Genomic DNA, 22,090 nt, shown 5'->3' with positions numbered 1-22,090 from the left:
AAGAATTAATTTGGAATTAATTAAGTGATCAAAAAGAGACTAATTAAATATATGGGGTTGATTGTGTAAATCATCTATTCTTGTATAGTGGGCTAATGATCCATGGTTTTTATGGATTGGGCTAAAACCCATAAGGTGCTCCATGGATAGTCCATGGAGGTTACAAACCCGTGGATCATGGAATATGGAAAGCCATGACAATTAGGGTTTACATGGTGTAACCGTACTTGCGCCACAACTATATAAAGACCCCTATGCAAGCAAAATCGGAACTACTTATACAAGATAGAGGGCTAGCCGATTTTGAGGTGTTAGTGAAATTCTCTCAAGGTTATTCCAAGTGTTGTGGTGTTATGTGAGACATTTGAGGCATCAGACTTGAGGTGCTAGGCTCATAAGGTTCTCAAGGAATCCAAACAACAAAAAGGTATGTTTTTCTTCTAGCATTTATGTTTAAAAGTTCCCCATGCTATGCTAGAAAGGTTAAGAACCTTGGAAAAACAATTTTGCATGTATCTTAGTAAAACATAGATCCAAGGTTTCTAGGGTTGCATGTACACCTTAGGAGTGTTATAAAATAGCAGCTTGATGGGTGTCCACTCTCACCCACCGCTTCCTTGATCGGTGGAGGGTTGTTAGCCGAACGGGTAAGACAAGGACTTTAAATCTTAATTAAAAGTATGATGAATATAAAAGTAACTAAATGTTTTTATAAATTCCCAATCTTATTTACTTTAGAAAAATGTGAATAAGGTGCTAACCCATGAAATTACACTTTGCACTTTGATTAAGTCGTTAGTAGAGCGTGTGTGGTTAACCGACACACTAACCTGGACTTAACAAGGTAGGAAAAGAGTGGCTTAAGGTTTATCATAGGTCGGTGGAGCGCGTGTGGTTAACCCGCATATCGATTGAGTGATAAACATGAAGGGTACCAAGTAATTTGCATGATTACTTCACACCTTGTTTTGTGATCCTCGGCATCCCAGTCACAAAACCTGAAGGGCACACTCCAGATTGAAACATGTCATTGAAAAGTTCAATGAATCTCAAAGAATCTAGGAGTTTCAAAACCAATTAAAACCTAATAATTTATTTCGTTTTTCATGGTGGAAATAGGTGAGTCGTCATTCACCTACCTTCAAATATTTTATAGCTTGGATTACGGCATCCCTCTTCTAAGTTATAAAATATTGTGTTGGGTCCTAGCCTTAATATTACATTTGGGTGTCTTATTAAGGACTATCTTTATATCTAAAATAAAATTGTCTTTCTTCCTTTTCAGATGTCTTCCAACAATGCTCCTTATGGCTCAAACCTTACTGACTCCTTCTCTCTCATGAACCTTTGTGGGAGAGTCATCTTTGATGGATCCAACTTTATGGATTAGATCAGGAACATCAGGATGGTCACTCGGTATGAGGACAAGGTGTCACACCCCAAAACCAGAACGGCAGAAACGTTCTGAGGTGGATGACGTCATGTCAAGTATCACAACACATGTATTATAGTAATCAAAGTACAACAAAAAATTACATTAATAGTAATAGTTTTACATGGTTACATTAATACTTCAAAGTAATACAAGTAATAGAATAGATACAACATGATACTAAGCTTTCTTCATCAACAGCTCCGAGATGTACCTGTCTAATGCTAACCTGAGAATACAAGTTATTTGAAAAGCGAGTATCAACATTTTTACAAATGCTGGTGAGTTCATAAGCATTTAGTGACGTTTTCATTCAAATAACTTTAATAAAAGTAGTAGTTTAAGAAATTTCAGTGTATTAGAGTCCTTTCTAGAAAATCCTATATTTTCTTTAATAAAAGCAGCCTTCTACCAAGACTGGTCAGTGTTATGTGGTAAAAAGTTATTTTCCCTAAATTGCTATCAGTATCAAAATACTGAATTTGATTATCGAGGAAAGCAAATGACATCAGGGAATAACATATGCCTCAGCAGTGAGGACTGCTGACTAAGGCAAGGAATCATAGACTCCAGGAGAGTATCGAACGAACGACACGCCTGGTTCAGTCTAACAAATAGAGACACAGACCCCAGAAGGTACCAAATGAAAGATACAACTGGTAAGGTCCAAAACAGTGAATACAGACCGCAGACAATATCAAATGAAAGATACTTCTAGCAAGGTCTAAAACAGTGAATACAATGGATATTGTGAATACAGTGGATACAGACCCCAGACAGCATCAATTGAGAGATATGTCTTGTAAGGTCAAAACAGAGAAGACAGACCCCATACAGTATCAAATGAAGGATACGTCTTGTAAGGTCAAAACAGAGTGACTATGAAAATGAATTACCAGCATACAGTGTAAATTGTTGGCGAAATACCGTTACCTTAAGGCCATGAATTATAAGGTAACCCGGGATACTCGTAACCATACTAACCGACACTAGAGTACCAGATGCCCTACGAGCGTCTATATAATGTGACATTTGTCACCCCTTGGCTTGGTGAGTCGTGGACTGTAGCTAGCAGTCAGGGTGCGGGGATGTCAATCCCGTATAGATCTATACACACAATGTCTGCTCTCCCTACAGGAGATTCTGGTTACCAACTAGACGACGGAAGAGGCCGTGTCCTGAAGATGCATACCAAATAGTGGGTAGAGACTTCCAAATAGTGGGTTTCTAATGTAAGTGTAGACTAGAGGTAGAGACTCTTAACTAAACTGATTGAAGTAAACCCATATGTCTATGCTTGTGTACATAATATATAACTAATGAATCAAACGACCTTCGGATGGACATCCGATCCCACTAGACCACATCTCAACGAAGAAAAGGAAATAGGGCGGACAAGCCTTCCTAAGTCCTTCAATCATTATTTATATGCATCTATACAAGCACAGACATAAATCTAACTATGCTTGAGTGTGTATTAAGTGAAATCATATCGTGAAGTATAAGTGTACAGTGTGGAATAATCGACTTGTGAAGTATAAGCGTACAGTGAAATATCCGAGTCGTGAAGTATAAGCGTCCAGTAGAATATCCGATTCGTGAAGTATAAGCGTACAACAAAATATCCGAGTCGTGAAGTATAAGCGTACAGAGTGAGATAATCAAATCGTGAAGTATAAGTGTACCAAGTATAAGTGTATCACGAAGTGGAAACGACAACTGGTGAAGTAAAAGCTGTTGGGTTTTGAGCAATCTAACACTTCCTAAGTGTGCATGCAACCCTAATAAACCTTGGATCTACGTTTGTCTAAATACATGCAAAATAATAATTTTCCAAGGTTTATAACCTATCTAACATGGCATGGGGAACAATTCAACATAAAAGAGTTAGAAGAGGTTACATACCTTTTTGATGAGTTTGGTTCTAAGGAGTTTGAGGGCCAAGCACCAATAGTGTGAATGCCTCAAATGGAATCACAAAACACCACAAACTCTTGGAAAACTTTGAGATAGTATACACACTTGTATAATTTCGGCCACACACAAGCTCACACACACTAGTTCACTAGTTCCCATTTCATGCTCCATAAGCATGCTTATATAGTGTGCATGGTTAGGGTGAAACCCTAATAACCCATGACTTTTCCTTTCCAAGGATCCATGGGTTAAAAGCTCCATGGATCATCCATGGACTTCCATCAAAGCCTAGCCCATTAACAAATGAGTGTTAGCCCACACCATATAAAACCAATAGCCCATAATCTAATTAGTCTCTCTTTTAATCTCTAAATTAATTCATAATTAATTTAAGACTAAGACTAATTAAATAACATAACTTCATATTAATATATTATAACTTATAATATATTAATAAACATATGTGTATAACTCTCATAAAATTATCCATAAGTAGTTTGGATGAGATGCAACCCAAATGGACCATGCCGGTCGGGTCAAGTATATACCAAATAAGTTATGGACTTAGACACCTTATCCAACAGACTCCCACTTGGATAAGTCTAATAACTCTATTTGCCTATATAACTTCAGGAACCAACCAGCAATCGTAGCTCTCGAAAACTCCGTCGAACTATGAAGCGCCATTTTAAGACAAGTGATCATATAATCCTCCGTTCTCTTGATATCAGCTGGACAAACACATGGAACTATGTCTTGCTTATTGTCTGGCAGTTGTTTATCGATTTCCGATTTGTTTGACTAAGAACTTCACTGAACACATCAGTTTAGTTCTGACCGGGCCCGGTACATGGGTCAACACAAAATCATCGAGGGGCCCAGATATTGCTTCTATTTCTAGAAGGAACAGATAAACTTCGACTCATATGCTTGTTCTACTACTTGTTGAATTGTACACAAAGGCACGCTTTATAACATCGAGTTACTGATGCATTTTCGTGCAATCAATGCACAAGCAACTCATAGATAACAACTCATATCTCTAGGTTTGAAGACTTATATGATATTATCGTCTCACGATCACTCGAGATAAATTCCATGAAGTGATACAAGTGAGCGTGGGTTTATACCAATACTCATAACTTATGAGTACTCATGAATGTTACAGCCACCATTGCCATGTCTAAACACCTTTAGCCATCTACAAACCCAATTCATGACAATCTTGATTCATACCTACTTCCGACGTATGATCGATTGTGGAGGTTTGAATAAATTAATTATTCGGGAAGTCAAAACATGCAAAACTGAAACAATGGTAAATAATTGACAATGATAGTAACACTTTACTCACAAATAAATCACAAATTTTATTCATCATCAAACGTCAATTACATTTTACAAGTTTCAGGAAAACTATCTAACCTGTAAAAATAATATCGTCCCTCAGCCCGATGCGCCTCGCATGCTGAAAATGCTTATCCCTCGTCAGTCCCTTCGTAAGGGGATCTGCAGGATTCTCATCCGATGATATCCTCCTTGCCACGAGGAGTCCTTCTTCTATCTGGTGTCTTATTGTAACGCCCGTGTTTCTGGGATTGCCATTTTTAGCAATGTAATAGTCTAGGTTAACCTTTGTAACCCCAATTTGAAATAATAAAATGTATTATTTGTGAATTATGTGAATTATGTGATTTATGTGTTTATTTTCTTATTTAATGAATTAAGAATAAAATAAGCGTCAAAATTTAAGTGTGAGATAAGCTCGATATCTTTACATAAAGTTGTAGTGGTTGAAACAAGGATTCCGGAGATATAAGGAATGCCAAAATCCGAGTTATAACGAAGAAGTTATGACCTGTCGAAGTTTCGCGACAGAACCGGCACGACGTCGAGTGACGTAAAATATGAATTTAAGATAGAGCAATATTTAGCCTTAGCGATCTAAACGAAAGTCGTAGATTTCGTTAAACCGAGAGCGTGCATAAAAGGAACGCCCAAATCTAACTTCGTATGAGGAAGTTATGATTTTTCTAAGTTTTGACTTAGCAGTATGCAGCCCAAATACTCGATTTGAGATCGAGCGGTTTTTAGCCGAAACAATCTAAATGAGAATCGAAGATCTCGTTGTTAGTAGCGAAACGATGAAAAGTTAGGCGAGAACGGACGTCAGACGAAGAAGTTATGAATTTATAACGAAGTTTTTCTGTCCCGGCCTTCTAAAAATAAATAATAAAAATAAAAGTCAAAATTAGCCGACGGAGTCTAAATGAAAGTTGTAGAGTATGGTCTGACCTTCGCGTGGATATAAAGAACGTCAAAAACGGAGCTCGTATGCGAAAGTTACGCAATTTAGAAGTTCGACGAGTCAATTACGCCCCGCGTAATTGAGTACGCCCCGCGTACTCAGTCGGATGCAACTTGTCTGACCAATACTCGAGTGCCACCAGTCGACGCATGCAGTGACGTCAAAGTACGCCCCGCGTAACCGAGTACGCCCCGCGTACTGAGTACGCCCTGCGTAATTTGAGATTACGCCCCGCGTAATCCCAGACCCTCAGCCTATAAATAGAACTCGAAATCAGCCATTTTCTCTTGTTCAAACTCTTCCCTCTCTCTAAGTTTTGCCTCGATTTGCGTGCCAATCATATCCCGAAGCCCCGGTATTATTCCCGAGCCCCGAAGCGAGATCCGAAGCCCCGAGAATCCCGAAGAGTGTTATTCCCGAGCCGAAGCCCTGCCCGGGAGGAGCTGGTTTTTGGTGAAGATCTTCCAGATCTATCAAAGTATACTACTTCTATAAGCCGTAGTGCTGTCGGATCATCTTCTGATCAAGTGAGTGTATAGTCCCTTTTCAATACGCAATATTATGAAGTATTTAATATAAAATACGTGCTACGTGTATATATTTTGTGGTTATATGTGTGAATGTATATTCTCTATGAAATACGTGTTATGTGTGTATGCCTCATCTGTTATGTGGAATATGTATTGATTAAAGCATGCTATACAGGTTTTATAAATAATGTATAAAAATGTATATTTTTTTTATCTACTAATATGTTGGGTAGAACATGGGTAGATAATTGGTGTGAAATAAACAGATGAGAGGCCTCGGTGTTATTGGTGTTATTCTAGTCATTCAGCAGAGTATGGATGACGACCACGGACTATTCTAGACTGTCCTGTGGAACACTAGCAGGCTCATTACCTGTAGGTGTTGTGAACGACGTGTTCACCGGTGTACTCTATCCCCCACATGGTTGCCTTTAGGACACTTATTGTTGAGGAAGCCCCTCTGCAGTAATGTCCGTCCCGATGAAAATCCTGAAATAAGTTCCTTATAATAGACGTTATTTTTAGGAACGTAAGGTGAGGATAACGGGAATGGGTAATCGGGTTTATTGTTGATTGTTGTAATTAAAATATAATTATTGTGGGTTTGAAAACCCTATATGCTCACCAGGCTCCCAAGCCTGACCCACTCAGTTGATTTGTATTACAGGAAGTGGCGCAAGAGCTTAAGATGGGCGAATCATCAAGTTGTTTTTGTTTACAAGTCTGTATATGTATATATTTGTTGAACGACTTGTAATGTTATCGTTTATGCTTTATGATCTATATCGGAACATGACATCCCGACTTTTGATTATGAAATGAAATCATATTTCTATATGAAATGTTTTGATAAACATCTATTTTATCATGTTTTGTTTTTGGGAACAAATTCCGCATCTCTTTTAAAATCAAACGGATTTACTCTGAAAATGTTTTAAAAAGCATAAATGAAATCGGTCTTTTCTGGCCGAGATTTTGGGGATGTCACAGTTGGTATCAGAGCATTAGTTTAAGCGAACTAGGAATTTGTAGGATTTCTAGACTTAAACTTAAGATGCTAAATGGAGATTGGGAGGTGTGTGTCTGATAAATTTAGACACGAGCACTAGTTTATTTTAGGAGAGTTGCCTAAAATGCTTTTATGTGCTAAATGTTTTATGTTGCCATATATGATATTATTTGTTCGGATCTACGGTTTGTTGCCAACCGGATCTGAAGGTTTATGTGTTTAGGATTCTAAGCGTATGTATACGATATTAGAACTAGCATGTAATCGTTTGGAGTAATAAGGTGAAATAATTCGGTGTGTAGATCAAAAATGGTGAGAACAAGAAGCGGAGTTGGAAATGCTGAGGAAAACAGGAATCAACCGCCTGTAATTCAACAAGTACCTGTCGTAGCTGATGCACCTGAGCCGATAACAATGGCTGGTGTACAAATGATGATTCAAATGATGTTGGATCGTCAGATGGAAGAAACAAGACGCCTGCTTAGGCAGAATCGTGAAGAACCGTCAATTCAAGCGGAAGAGCCCGAAGAGAATGGAGGGCAGTCTGAAGGAGAAAACTTTAGTGGAATCATTGGTCAAGACGAACAACCAGTGGTTAGACGCAATAACCAGTATGGAGGAAATGATGGTCGTGGGTGCAAGTATAAGGATTTCATGGCATCCAAACCACCATGTCTATCCGGAAGCCCGACGCCGGTGCAAGTTATGGACTGGGTCTCCGAAATGGAGACTATGTTTGAAAGTTGCGAATGCAGCAACAGGCAGAAGACCGCTCTTGCGATCCCTCTGCTAAAATCTGGGGTGTTGAGTTGGTGGAAGCTGTTAGCTGACTCTATGCCCAAGGGAGAAGCAAGCAAAATGTCTTGGGAAGACTTTGTGGAACAACTAAAAATGCAATACTGCTCCGAGCAGGACCTTCTGGAAATCAGTAATGAGTTTCAGAATTTGAAGAAAGGGAAATTGAGCGTTACTGAATACGCTGCAAGTTTCACGGAAAAGATGAAGTTTATCCCATATTTGGTGCCTACAGAACTCTCTAAGGTCAACAAGTTTGCCCTTGGACTACCAGCGGACTATGGTCCAATGGTTAAGCAAGCAACCACATTGAAAGCCGCCATCTGGGCTGCTAGAAATGTTGAGACCCAGATCAGGGAAAAAGGTCTGGAAAGGTCAGAGGTTGGCGAGAAAAGGAAAATCGATGGATTTTCAGGGTCCAGCAAGAAAAGTAAATTCTCGAAGTCTAGTTCGAGAGGAAGTGGAGGAAAGGTAGAGGCGAAATGGTGCGACAAGTGCAAGAAGAAGCATCATGGGAAGTGTGGCGGGGAAACCACATGCTACAAATGTGGAAAGCCAGGGCATTACGCCAACGAATGCACCTTCACCAAGAATGTTTGTTATGGTTGTGGTGAGGAGGGGCACATCTCAAGGGATTGTCCGAAAAAGAAGGAAGCAGCAAGACCCAACATTCCGCCAAAGCCAAAGGCGAGAGCATTCCAGATGACACTGGAAGCTGCTAAAGATGAAGCTGATGTCGCTTCAGGTACCTTTCTCGTTAACAAATTGCCTGCCCAAATTTTATTTGATTCTGGAGCCAACTACTCCTTTATATCGCATGAATTTGGTAGAAAACTAGCTTTGCCTGTTGATAGACTAGATAATGCTTTATTAGTCGAAGTTGCTAGTGGCAAGTTTATACCTGTTAGCCATCGTATGAAAAACATCTTAATTGATCTGAATGGAAATAAGTTCCACGAGGAATTATTGCCTATCGAACTTAACGGTTTCGACATCGTTTTGGGAATGGATTGGCTTAGCGCCAACGATGCCGAAATTTTATGCAAGAAGAAAATAGTGAAAGTGAACCCGCCTGGGAAGGAATCGTTTATGGTGTACGGAGATAAACGCAGAGTAAACTCTGGAATCATTTCTCTAATGAAAGCCAGAAAATGTTTGACCAAGGGGTGTACATCATACTTAGCATTCGTGATCGACGCTAAGAAGGAAAAGAAGGTGATGCAAAATATTCCTGTTGTGTGTGATTATCCGGAAGTATTTCCCGAAGATCTTCCTGGATTACCGCCCGATCGACAAGTAGAATTTCGTATCGACTTGTTGCCCGGAACAACGCCAATTGCAAAAGCACCTTATCGATTAGCACCGACGGAGATGAAGGAGCTAATGATGCAACTTCAGGAGTTATTGGACAAAGGTTTCATTAGACCTAGTTCATCACCCTGGGGAGCTCCGGTGTTATTCGTAAAGAAGAAAGATGGAAGCATGAGGATGTGCATTGATTACCGAGAGCTGAATAAGGCAACAATAAAGAATAGATATCCGTTGCCGAGGATTGATGACCTATTTGATCAGCTACAAGGTTCCAGTTATTTTTCAAAGATCGACCTGAGGTCAGGATATCATCAGCTGAAAGTAAGGGAGCAAGATATAGAGAAGACCGCATTCAGAACGCGATATGGACACTATGAGTTCTTGGTTATGTCGTTTGGACTAACCAATGCTCCAGCAGCATTCATGGATTTGATGAACAGAGTTTGTAATCCGTTCCTTGATAAATCTGTGATAGTGTTCATAGATGACATTCTGATTTATTCGAAAAGCCAAGAGGAGCATGGCAGACACTTGCGAGAAGTTTTGGAAGTCTTGAAGAAGGAGAAGTTGTATGCGAAGTTCTCCAAATGTGATTTCTGGATTCGTGAAGTCCAATTCTTGGGTCACGTGGTCAACCAAGAAGGGATAATGGTTGATCCAGCGAAGATCGAAGCTGTGATGAAGTGGGAACAACCGAAAAGTCCCACGGAGATCCGAAGCTTTTTAGGATTAGCCGGATATTACCGAAGGTTTATCCAAGGCTTTTCTTCGATCGCTAGTCCATTAACAGCTTTGACCCACAAAGGAGCTACTTATGCTTGGAGTGATAAGCATAAAGAAGCATTCGAGAGACTAAAGAAGAAACTATGCGAGGCACCAATACTTTCTCTACCCGATGGAGTTGAAGACTTCGCGGTTTATAGCGATGCGTCTGGGGTTGGATTGGGTTGTGTTTTGACCCAAAGAGAAAAGGTGATAGCATATGCGTCTCGACAGCTGAAAGAGCACGAAAAGAACTACCCGACTCATGATTTGGAGTTGGCAGCGGTAGTTTTCGCACTGAAAATATGGAGGCATTACCTCTATGGCACAAAGTGCAAACTTTTCACTGATCATAAGAGTCTCCAATATCTCTTTAGTCAGAAAGAATTGAATATGAGGCAACGACGCTGGTTGGAATTACTTAAGGACTACGACTGTGAGATACTTTACCACCCCGGTAAGGCCAATATTGTTGCTGATGCTCTCAGTCGGAAGGTCAATCTTGAAAAGAAAAGGCCAAGAGCGTTGAGAATTGAAGTTGTCTCGACTATTTTGGAAAGTATAAAGAAAGCTCAAAGCGAAGCTTTTGAGAAAAATGACCGAATGGAGGAACGTTTGGGCAAAACGTTGGTGTTCGGTGTAAACAGTCCCGGACTGAAGGTGTTCCAAGATCGGATTTGGATACCTAAGACAGGAGGAGTCAGAGATCTTCTGATGGAAGAAGCTCACAAAACCATGTACTCGATTCATCCCGGTAGCACAAAAATGTATAGGGACCTGAAACCCTATTATTGGTGGCCGACGATGAAGCTCGACATTGCGAAGTATGTGGCCGAGTGTGTGACTTGTGCAAGAGTCAAGGCACAACATCAGAAACCATACGGGAGTTTAGAACCATTACCTGTGCCTATGGGTAAGTGGGAAGACATTGCTATGGATTTTGTCACTAAACTACCCAGAACAAAAAGTGGTCACGACATGATTTGGGTGGTCGTCGATCGATTCACTAAGAGTGCGCATTTCATAGCAGCAAAGGAGAAATGGACTATGGAAAAGCTTGCGAATTCTTACGTGAAGGAAATTGTGAGGCTTCACGGTGTTCCATTAACAATTGTGTCGGATCGTGATAGTCGTTTCACCTCACGATTTTGGAAAAGTCTACAAGAGGAATTGGGTACCAAGTTGTGTTTAAGTACAGCTTACCATCCGCAGACTGATGGTCAGAGTGAAAGAACGATACAAACACTTGAGGATATGCTGAGAGCGTGTACCTTGGAATTCCTAGGTAATTGGGATGAACATTTGCCTTTGGTAGAATTTTCCTATAATAATAGTTTTCACTCGAGCATAAAGATGGCACCTTATCAAGCATTGTATGGACAGAAGTGTCGTACGCCGTCTTGTTGGCTTGAGGCTGGGGAAAAGCAGTTTATGGGACCGGAGATAGTCCATCAAACGGCTGAAAAGTTGAGGATAATTAGGGAAAGAATGTTAGCAGCTCAGGACCGTCAAAAGAGCTATGCTGACAAAAAGCGAAGACCGATGACTTTTGAAGTTGGAGATTCGGTTTTACTTAAAGTCTCGCCGTGGAAGGGACTTATAAGATTTGGTAAAAGGGGAAAGTTAAGTCCAAGGTTTATTGGACCGTTTAAAGTTCTTCAGAGGATTGGGAACCAAGCTTACAAGCTCGAACTACCAGAAGAACTGAATGGAATTCATAACACTTTTCATGTGTGTTACTTGAGGAAGTTCATGGGAGAAGTTCCCGACATAATTCCACTTTCGGAGTTGAGGATCGATGAGAACAAAAGGTTGATTGAGGAACCGGAGGCAATCGTTGACCGAAAGACTAAGAAGTTGCGACGTAAGATGGTTGAGTTAGTGCTTGTCCGATGGAAACACACGAATGGGCCGAATCTCACCTGGGAAACGGAGAGTGACATGATGAGTCGCTATCCGCATTTGTTTGCTGGTGTATGATTCCGGGGACGGAATCATTCTAAGGTGGAGAGAATTGTAACGCCCGTGTTTCTGGGATTGCCATTTTTAGCAATGTAATAGTCTAGGTTAACCTTTGTAACCCCAATTTGAAATAATAAAATGTATTATTTGTGAATTATGTGAATTATGTGATTTATGTGTTTATTTTCTTATTTAATGAATTAAGAATAAAATAAGCGTCAAAATTTAAGTGTGAGATAAGCTCGATATCTTTACATAAAGTTGTAGTGGTTGAAACAAGGATTCCGGAGATATAAGGAATGCCAAAATCCGAGTTATAACGAAGAAGTTATGACCTGTCGAAGTTTCGCGACAGAACCGGCACGACGTCGAGTGACGTAAAATATGAATTTAAGATAGAGCAATATTTAGCCTTAGCGATCTAAACGAAAGTCGTAGATTTCGTTAAACCGAGAGCGTGCATAAAAGGAACGCCCAAATCTAACTTCGTATGAGGAAGTTATGATTTTTCTAAGTTTTGACTTAGCAGTATGCAGCCCAAATACTCGATTTGAGATCGAGCGGTTTTTAGCCGAAACAATCTAAATGAGAATCGAAGATCTCGTTGTTAGTAGCGAAACGATGAAAAGTTAGGCGAGAACGGACGTCAGACGAAGAAGTTATGAATTTATAACGAAGTTTTTCTGTCCCGGCCTTCTAAAAATAAATAATAAAAATAAAAGTCAAAATTAGCCGACGGAGTCTAAATGAAAGTTGTAGAGTATGGTCTGACCTTCGCGTGGATATAAAGAACGTCAAAAACGGAGCTCGTATGCGAAAGTTACGCAATTTAGAAGTTCGACGAGTCAATTACGCCCCGCGTAATTGAGTACGCCCCGCGTACTCAGTCGGATGCAACTTGTCTGACCAATACTCGAGTGCCACCAGTCGACGCATGCAGTGACGTCAAAGTACGCCCCGCGTAACCGAGTACGCCCCGCGTACTGAGTACGCCCTGCGTAATTTGAGATTACGCCCCGCGTAATCCCAGACCCTCAGCCTATAAATAGAACTCGAAATCAGCCATTTTCTCTTGTTCAAACTCTTCCCTCTCTCTAAGTTTTGCCTCGATTTGCGTGCCAATCATATCCCGAAGCCCCGGTATTATTCCCGAGCCCCGAAGCGAGATCCGAAGCCCCGAGAATCCCGAAGAGTGTTATTCCCGAGCCGAAGCCCTGCCCGGGAGGAGCTGGTTTTTGGTGAAGATCTTCCAGATCTATCAAAGTATACTACTTCTATAAGCCGTAGTGCTGTCGGATCATCTTCTGATCAAGTGAGTGTATAGTCCCTTTTCAATACGCAATATTATGAAGTATTTAATATAAAATACGTGCTACGTGTATATATTTTGTGGTTATATGTGTGAATGTATATTCTCTATGAAATACGTGTTATGTGTGTATGCCTCATCTGTTATGTGGAATATGTATTGATTAAAGCATGCTATACAGGTTTTATAAATAATGTATAAAAATGTATATTTTTTTTTATCTACTAATATGTTGGGTAGAACATGGGTAGATAATTGGTGTGAAATAAACAGATGAGAGGCCTCGGTGTTATTGGTGTTATTCTAGTCATTCAGCAGAGTATGGATGACGACCACGGACTATTCTAGACTGTCCTGTGGAACACTAGCAGGCTCATTACCTGTAGGTGTTGTGAACGACGTGTTCACCGGTGTACTCTATCCCCCACATGGTTGCCTTTAGGACACTTATTGTTGAGGAAGCCCCTCTGCAGTAATGTCCGTCCCGATGAAAATCCTGAAATAAGTTCCTTATAATAGACGTTATTTTTAGGAACGTAAGGTGAGGATAACGGGAATGGGTAATCGGGTTTATTGTTGATTGTTGTAATTAAAATATAATTATTGTGGGTTTGAAAACCCTATATGCTCACCAGGCTCCCAAGCCTGACCCACTCAGTTGATTTGTATTACAGGAAGTGGCGCAAGAGCTTAAGATGGGCGAATCATCAAGTTGTTTTTGTTTACAAGTCTGTATATGTATATATTTGTTGAACGACTTGTAATGTTATCGTTTATGCTTTATGATCTATATCGGAACATGACATCCCGACTTTTGATTATGAAATGAAATCATATTTCTATATGAAATGTTTTGATAAACATCTATTTTATCATGTTTTGTTTTTGGGAACAAATTCCGCATCTCTTTTAAAATCAAACGGATTTACTCTGAAAATGTTTTAAAAAGCATAAATGAAATCGGTCTTTTCTGGCCGAGATTTTGGGGATGTCACACTTATGAAGTGATATTTTTTGTTAATGTGTCGGGATCTGCCATGATCTCTTGGTTCCTTGGCTAAGGCAACCGCACTATTGTTGTCACAGAAAATCTCCATAGGTTCTTTAATAGCTGGTACAACTCCAAGGTCTCCGATGAAGTTCTTTAGCCATATCACCCCCTTTGCTGCTTCACTCGCTGCTATATAACTCTGATTCACAAGTCGAATCAGCCATCGTCTCCTGCTTGGAACTCTTCCAAGAAATTGCCCTTCCATTTAAGGTAAAGATCCAGCCCGACTGAGAGCGGAAGTTATCCCTATCAGTCTGAAAACCAGCATCACTATACCCTAATACTCTCAAGTCATCACTCCCACCAAGGGTAAGGATCCAATCCTTAGTCCTACGCAGGTACTTGAGAATGTTCTTTACCGCGGTCCAATGAGCCTTGCCAGGGTTCCCCTGATACCTGCTGACCATGCTCAAAGCAAATGCCACATCAGGGCGGGTACAAGTCATAGCATACATGATCGAGCCAACAGCGGAAGCATATGGTAATTGGCTCATCTCAGCTATCTCTGCCTCTGTACTCGGACTCTGAGTCTTACTCAGTTTGGTATTGCTTTGGATCAGTAAATCTCCTTTCTTGGAATTCTCCATGTTGAACCTTTTCAACACCTTATCCAAGTAGGTACTCTGACTAAGTCCAATTAGTCTTTTACTCCTTTCTCTTAATATCCTTATCCCTAGGATATAGGCAGCCTCCCCTAGGTCCTTCATAGCAAAGCACTTCCCAAGCCAGGACTTAACCTCCTGCAAGGTTGGGATGTCATTTCCTATAAGTAGTATGTCATCCACATACAGTACCAAGAAGCTAACTATACTCCCACTAGCTTTGACATACACGCAAGACTCATCTTCACTTCTCGAGAAGCCAAACTCTTTTACCTTCTCATCAAAACAAAGATTCCAGCTACGAGATGCTTGTTTTAATCCATAAATGGATTTCTCAAGCTTGCATACTCTATTAGGGTACTTTGTACTGACAAAACCCTCTGGCTGATTCATGTACACATCCTCAGCCAACTTTCCATTAAGGAAAGCGGTTTTGACATCCATTTGCCATATTTCATAATCATGAAATGCTGCAATGGCTAGCATAACCCTAATAGACTTAATCTTGGCTACCGGCGAGAAGGTTTCATCATAATCAATACCCTGAGTCTGAGTAAAACCCTTCGCAACCAGTCGAGCCTTATAAGTATGCACTTTTCCTTCCATGTCGGTCTTCTTCTTGAAGATCCATTTGCACCCGACTGTTTTACGGCCTGGTACATTGTCAACCAAGTTCCACACCTGATTGTCATACATGGACTGTATCTCGCTGTCCATAGCCTCCTTCCATTTAGCAGACTCCGGGCCTGCCATGGCTTCCTTAACACTGCTAGGTTCGTCCAAATTTACCAGTGTACTATCACTGATAAACGTATCACCTTCCGTAGTAATATGAAATCCATAATAAAACGAAGGTGTGTTCCTAACCCGTGTGGAACGCCTCGGAGGTACAGACATGTCAGCTTGCTCAACAGGAACTTCCTCCTCAGGTTGATTGCAAGTGTCTGAGGTTCCTTCACCAATTTCTTCTTGAATTTCTTCAAGATCAATTTGCCTCCCACTGTCTCCTTGGCTTATAAATTCTCTCTCGCGAAAGACCCCTCTTCTTGCTACAAAGACCACATTCTCACTTGGTCTGTAGAAGAGGTAACCGAAGGATTTCTGTGGGTAGTCGATGAAAATACACCTTTCACTTCGGGGTTCGAGCTTATCATGAGTCTCACGCCTCACGAGAGCCTTGCAACCCCAAATCTTGATGTGGTTCAAATTGGGAACCTTCCCAGTCCACATCTCATGAGGTGTTTTGGTAACCTTCTTTGTAGGGACTAGATTAAGGATATGGGCGGCAGTCTCTAAGGCATACCCCCAAAAAGAGATTGGTAACTAAACTCGACTCATCATAGAGCGAACCATGTCCAACAAGGTTCGATTACGCCTCTCAGCTACACCATTCAGCTGTGGTGTCTTGGGAGGAGTCAATTGTGAGACAATCCCACACTCCTTAAGATAGTCAAGGAACTCGGTACTAAGATACTCACCACCTCGATCGGATCGAAGCATCTTAATGTTCCTGCCCAATTGATTTTCTACTTCCTGTTTGAATTCCTTAAACCTTTCAAAGGTTTCTGACTTATGTTTGATTAAGTAGACATACCCATATCTACTAAAATTATCAATAAAAGTCACATAATACCGGTTAGCATCCCTTGTGGCGGTTTTGAATGGCCCACATACATCGGTATGTATTAGGTCTAACAAACCCTCACCCCTCTCACAAGTTCCAGTGAAGGGTGATTTTGTCATCTTTCCAAGTAGACAAGATTCACAACTATCATCCGATTTAAGGTCGAATGATTCCAAGACTCCACTCTTTTGGAGTTGGCCTATGCGTTTCTTGTTTACATGTCCAAGACGACAATGCCACAATGATGCTTTATCTAAGCTAGTAGAACAATCAATATACAACACATTATTTCCTAAGTTGTCTACAACTGACACAGTTTCATACACACCATCACAAGGTAACGCTTTAAAATAAAACACATTTTTATAGAAAGCATTAATACCACCACATTCATTATCAAACGAAAAGGTAAAACCTTGTTTGTACAAAGCATGAAAAGAAATAATATTCCTCGCCATTTCAGACGAGTACACACATTTATTCAAATCTAATTTTAACCCATTATTAAGCAACAAAGTATAAACTCCAATCTTGAAAACAGGTGAAGCCTTCCTATTCCCCATGATCAAGTTTATCTTCCCGTGCTCCACATCCTCACTTCTTCTTAGGCCCTGCATATCAGAACATATGTGAATACCACATCCTGTATCAAGCACCCAAGAGTTAGAATATAATGAGTAATTAGACAATATAGTGTAAATACCTGCATGGGTGGGTTTCACTTTCCCATCCTTTAGATCCTGCAAGTACTTAGGGCAGTTTCGCTTCCAGTGTGCCTTTTCATGGCAATAAAAGCATTCAGCATCCTTGGGAATGGCAGAAGGAGTGACAGAACCGCTCTTGGTCTTCGATGAGGAGCCTTCAAGAGACTTTCCCTTGGTACCCTTCGAAGGGTGCTTCCTCTTTTTCCCTTTGCCTTGCCCGATAGCTAAAACAGGGGTAGATGTTGGAGTAGGAATAGTAGAGGTAACAACCGCCTTGCCCTTAAGACCGGTTTCCGCGGTCTTCAAGAGTCCTTGAAGCTTGCTGAGGGTAACTTCCTCCTTGTTCATATGATATGTCATATGAAAATGATCATAACAAGAAGGTAAGGAGTGCAAAATGATGTCAATTGCCAACTCCTCAGGGATGTTCACATTCAGCTTCAGCAAACGGTCCACATACCTTTGCATCTTTTGCATGTGAGCCGTGACGGAATCACCGTCCTTCATGCGGGTAGTTATTATGGAGGAGATTATCTCATACCGCTCCTGACGAGAACTCTGATGGTACCTTTCCACCAGGTCTTGGTGCATCTCAAAAGGGTAGAAATCTTCATATGACTTTTGGAGCTCGGCTGTCATCGTGGCCATCATGATACATGCCACCTTAGTAGCATCTCTCTCATGTGTCCTGAATTCAGCGATCTCCTCAGGAGTAGCAGTAGACTCATCAAGCTCTTTTAACTCCTTATCGAGGACATATTCCTTGTCCTCATAACGAGTAACCATCCTGATGTTCCTAATCCAATCCATGAAGTTGGAACCATCAAAGATGACCCTCCCACAAAGATTCATGAGAGAGAAAGAACCAGTTGGGTTAGAGCCCGAAGCATTAGTGTTGGAAGACATCTGAAAGAAGAAAGCAAGTTTAGATTAGATATATAGGATCCTTAATAAGACACCCAAATGTAATATTAAGGCTAGGACCCAATCACAATATATAATACTTAGAAGAGGGATGTCGTAATCTAAGTAATAATATATTTGAAAGGTAGGTGAATGACGATTCACCAATTTCCACCATGAAAATAAAATGTATTATTAGGTTTTAATTGGATTTGAAATTCCTAGATTCTTTTGAGATTCATTGAACTTTTCAATTGTGACAACCCGAAATTTCCATTTGTACGAACATTATCTATTCAATAGAAGCTAGTCCAATTTCAGTGAGTTTCATACTTTTCCGAATGAGTTTGTGTGCATTAGGGTTTACGTTTAAGGAAATATCAGGAGAGTGGATGCTCCTGGGTTTGTGAAATTTGTACATTCCAAGTTTCATAATGTTATAGTCCAATTTCTGGAATAAAAATATTTTCTGCCAAAATATTTTAGGACTATAAATAGATTTCTGAATTAAATTAATTCATTATTCACAATTCCAACTAGAGAAAAGCCATTTTCTCTCTGACGGATCTTCGGGTTTTCATCCCAGATTGTGAGTCTACTTTCCTAGATGTGTTTTATTACTTGTTTTATGCTTTATAACATAGATTGCATGTTTAAAATGCAAGATCCGGGAGTTTACCGCCCAAGAACGTTCTTGGGGAGTAAACTCCAAAATGGAGCTTTAAGGCTACCTAGTCCCATTTTCTTGTTAAGAAACTAGTTAAGGACTTAGTGTATGATCATTAGAGGCTAGGAATCATTCAAGAAACACAAGTAATAGGAGTTTACGGCCAATGACATTTCTTAGGCCGTAAACCGCTTTTCAAGGGCTTTAAGTGCCCTAAACCACACCTAAAGCCTAAGGACAATTACCCTCTAATGCTTGTGGCTATTTTGGACTTCAAAACACTCCAAACTCATTAAGTTTTAGGAGTTTACGGCCAAGATATGCTCTTGGGCCGTAAACCCCTGTTCCAAGGGTAAAATGCACTCTAAACACCCCTAAGGCCTTAAGACTATTACCCTTGAATGCATAGGACTTGAATGGGGAGTAAAAGACATCAAAACCATCCCTTAAAGGGAGTTTACGGCCAAGGAACATTACTTGGGCCGTAAACTCCAAGTGAAGGCACAAATGTGTGGCTCTTGTCCCCTTTAGCCTTAGATAAAAACATAGAAGCTATCCTACATGTGTAAGTGCCTCAAATGAATTAAAACCAATACCCCATAGGAGTTTACGGCCGTAAACTCTAGGGGATATGGTCTTTAGGCCGTAAACTCCCCTATGGAGCATTCTAGGGCCTTAAACTACTTCAAGGATTATTCCAACAAAGCTAGGCTAATTCTAGGATTAAGATAACACCTTAAAACACCCAAAACCACCAAGTGAGGAGTTCACGGCCATAAACCCATGAGTTTACGGCCGTAAACTCCAAAGGTGGGGTTTGTTGGGTGGTGAACTCTTATACAAGGTCATTTGATGCTTCAAACCCTTTTTCCTTGTCCCGTAGCAACTTAGATGCAACCATTAGGACCTTTAACACTTATGCAAAGTGTTTTACATGTTCCTAAGTGTCTTAACTTATTTGTTAAGTTATTATTTGGCTAATTAGTTATATATATGCTTATTATATGATAACTAGGCTCGTGCGTGTAAACAAGTCTCTGTTTGCCACCTAGCACGGTATCCGACACTGCAATTCAAACAGCTCACCACAAGTGAGTTCATACCCCTTTAACCAACCTTTGAAATGATTTTAAATGTTTTAAATACTTTATGGGGGGGAATACAAGTCAAACACTTATAGTTATTGCTTAAATCACATGTGATTGCATTTAATCACATGTGATTAATAACTAGGAAACCAATGATTTTACCACTGTTCAAACTGTTTATCAAACTGCTTTACTTTGAAATGTTTTACAAACTCTCTTACTTTCCAAACTTATTTACAAACTGTGATTCAAACATATGTTCCTTATACTTAAACTGTTTATCAACTTATGTCTTCAAATTGCTTTATAGATTGACATCAAGTCGATCTTTTCTTGAAATAATATTTATGTTTCAAGTGTCTTATGAAAACTTATTTATGCCTTTATATTATCAATTGCATGCCCATATATGTATAGATGTATAAATAATGTTTAAAGGGCTTAGGAAGGCCATCCGCCCTATTTCCTTTTTCTCGATTTGGATGTGGTCTGGTGGGATTTCGGGTGACCATCCGAAGGTCGTTTCAATATTAGTTATATATCATATATACATATATGGACATAAAAGTACTTCCATATTCATACTTATCAGTACATCAATAGTTAGTTACCATCGGGGTAACACATGAACATATACAACTATACTAGAAACATGAACATATACATCTATGCTAGAAACATGAACATATACATCTATACTAGAAATAGGACATATACATCTATACTAGAAGGAGAACTTATACAATTATACTAGAACGAGAAACATTACATATACATGAACACGTTAAAAATTGTGATCCACTGTGTCGAAGCATGCCTTAAATGTCATGGCCCGAGTTGTAGCCAGACTTCTCTTGGAGGGAGAGTGTGAGTTTGCGTATAGATCTATACTGGATTGACTATCCTACACTTTGCTGCTAGCTACAGCCGGACCTGCAGGTCTGCGGGTGCCAAACGTCATTTCGTTATTATGACCATTCATTATGTCGTTGTTACCAGTCGATAGCATGGTGCAATTTATCACATTATACCTTAATATAAATTCGGTTTAAGGTAGTTAGTACAGCAGTAGTTCCTATTATACAAAACTACAGTACTACAATGATTTACCCATTACATATTTTAGTGATAACCTCACTTAAGCATAAATGTACAAACTATATTTTATTAAATGATAGTTACACTTGGGAAATTACACACTTTTACAACAATCGAGTATACAAAATAGTTAAGCCTTGGTAGAAGGTTACTTTAATAGAAAATATAGGATTTTTTGAGAGATTCAAACTTTTACAAACACTTTCAAACACTTACTTACATTTTTACAAACTTATACATTGAGACAGGTTCAAACGTTTTTGACAACAAACATTGACACTAAAATACTTATGAACTCACCAGCTTAATGCTGATAAACTCTTTCAAAATAACTTGTATTCTCAGGTCATGAGTAGACAGGTACCGAGGCCAGCTTTTGAGAAGATGGAGCGTATTCAAGACTCATCTTATTATTTTGATTTACATTATTTTGGTGTCTATAACTGTACAGAACACACTTGTATTAAAATTATATATTTAATGCAATGGATGATGTTGTTTGCTTATTTACATTTACTGTGTTGTGATACTATACATGACGTCCTCCGCCCCAGAACGTTTCCGCCGTTCTTGGTTTTGGGGTGTGACATCAATGGCATGTTTCAATCTCGATTGTGCCCTTCATGTTTTGTGACTGGGATGCCGAGGATCACAAAACAAGGTGTGAATAACCATGCTAATTCACTTGGTACTCTTAATATCATCACCTAATCAATGTGCCGGTTAACCACACACGCTCCATTGATCTATGACAAACATTAAGTCACCCTTCGTGGTCCTTACTAGTCCAAATTAGTGTGCCGGTTAACCACACACGCTCCACCAACGACTTGGTAAGGTACAAAGTGTGAATTCCATGGACTAGCACCATGTTCACATTTTTCCTAAAATAACTAAGATTGAGAATTAAAAGGTTTAGTTACTTTATAATAATCATTATACTTTTAATGAGGATTTAAAATCATTGTCCTACCCGTTCGGCTAACGACCCTCCACCAGTCAAGCGAGCGGTGGCTGA

Source organism: Lactuca sativa, chromosome 4 (genome assembly GCF_002870075.4).
Source record: "Lactuca sativa cultivar Salinas chromosome 4, Lsat_Salinas_v11, whole genome shotgun sequence".
Taxonomy (NCBI): domain Eukaryota; kingdom Viridiplantae; phylum Streptophyta; class Magnoliopsida; order Asterales; family Asteraceae; genus Lactuca; species Lactuca sativa.
Note: the sequence above shows the minus strand (reverse complement) of the source record.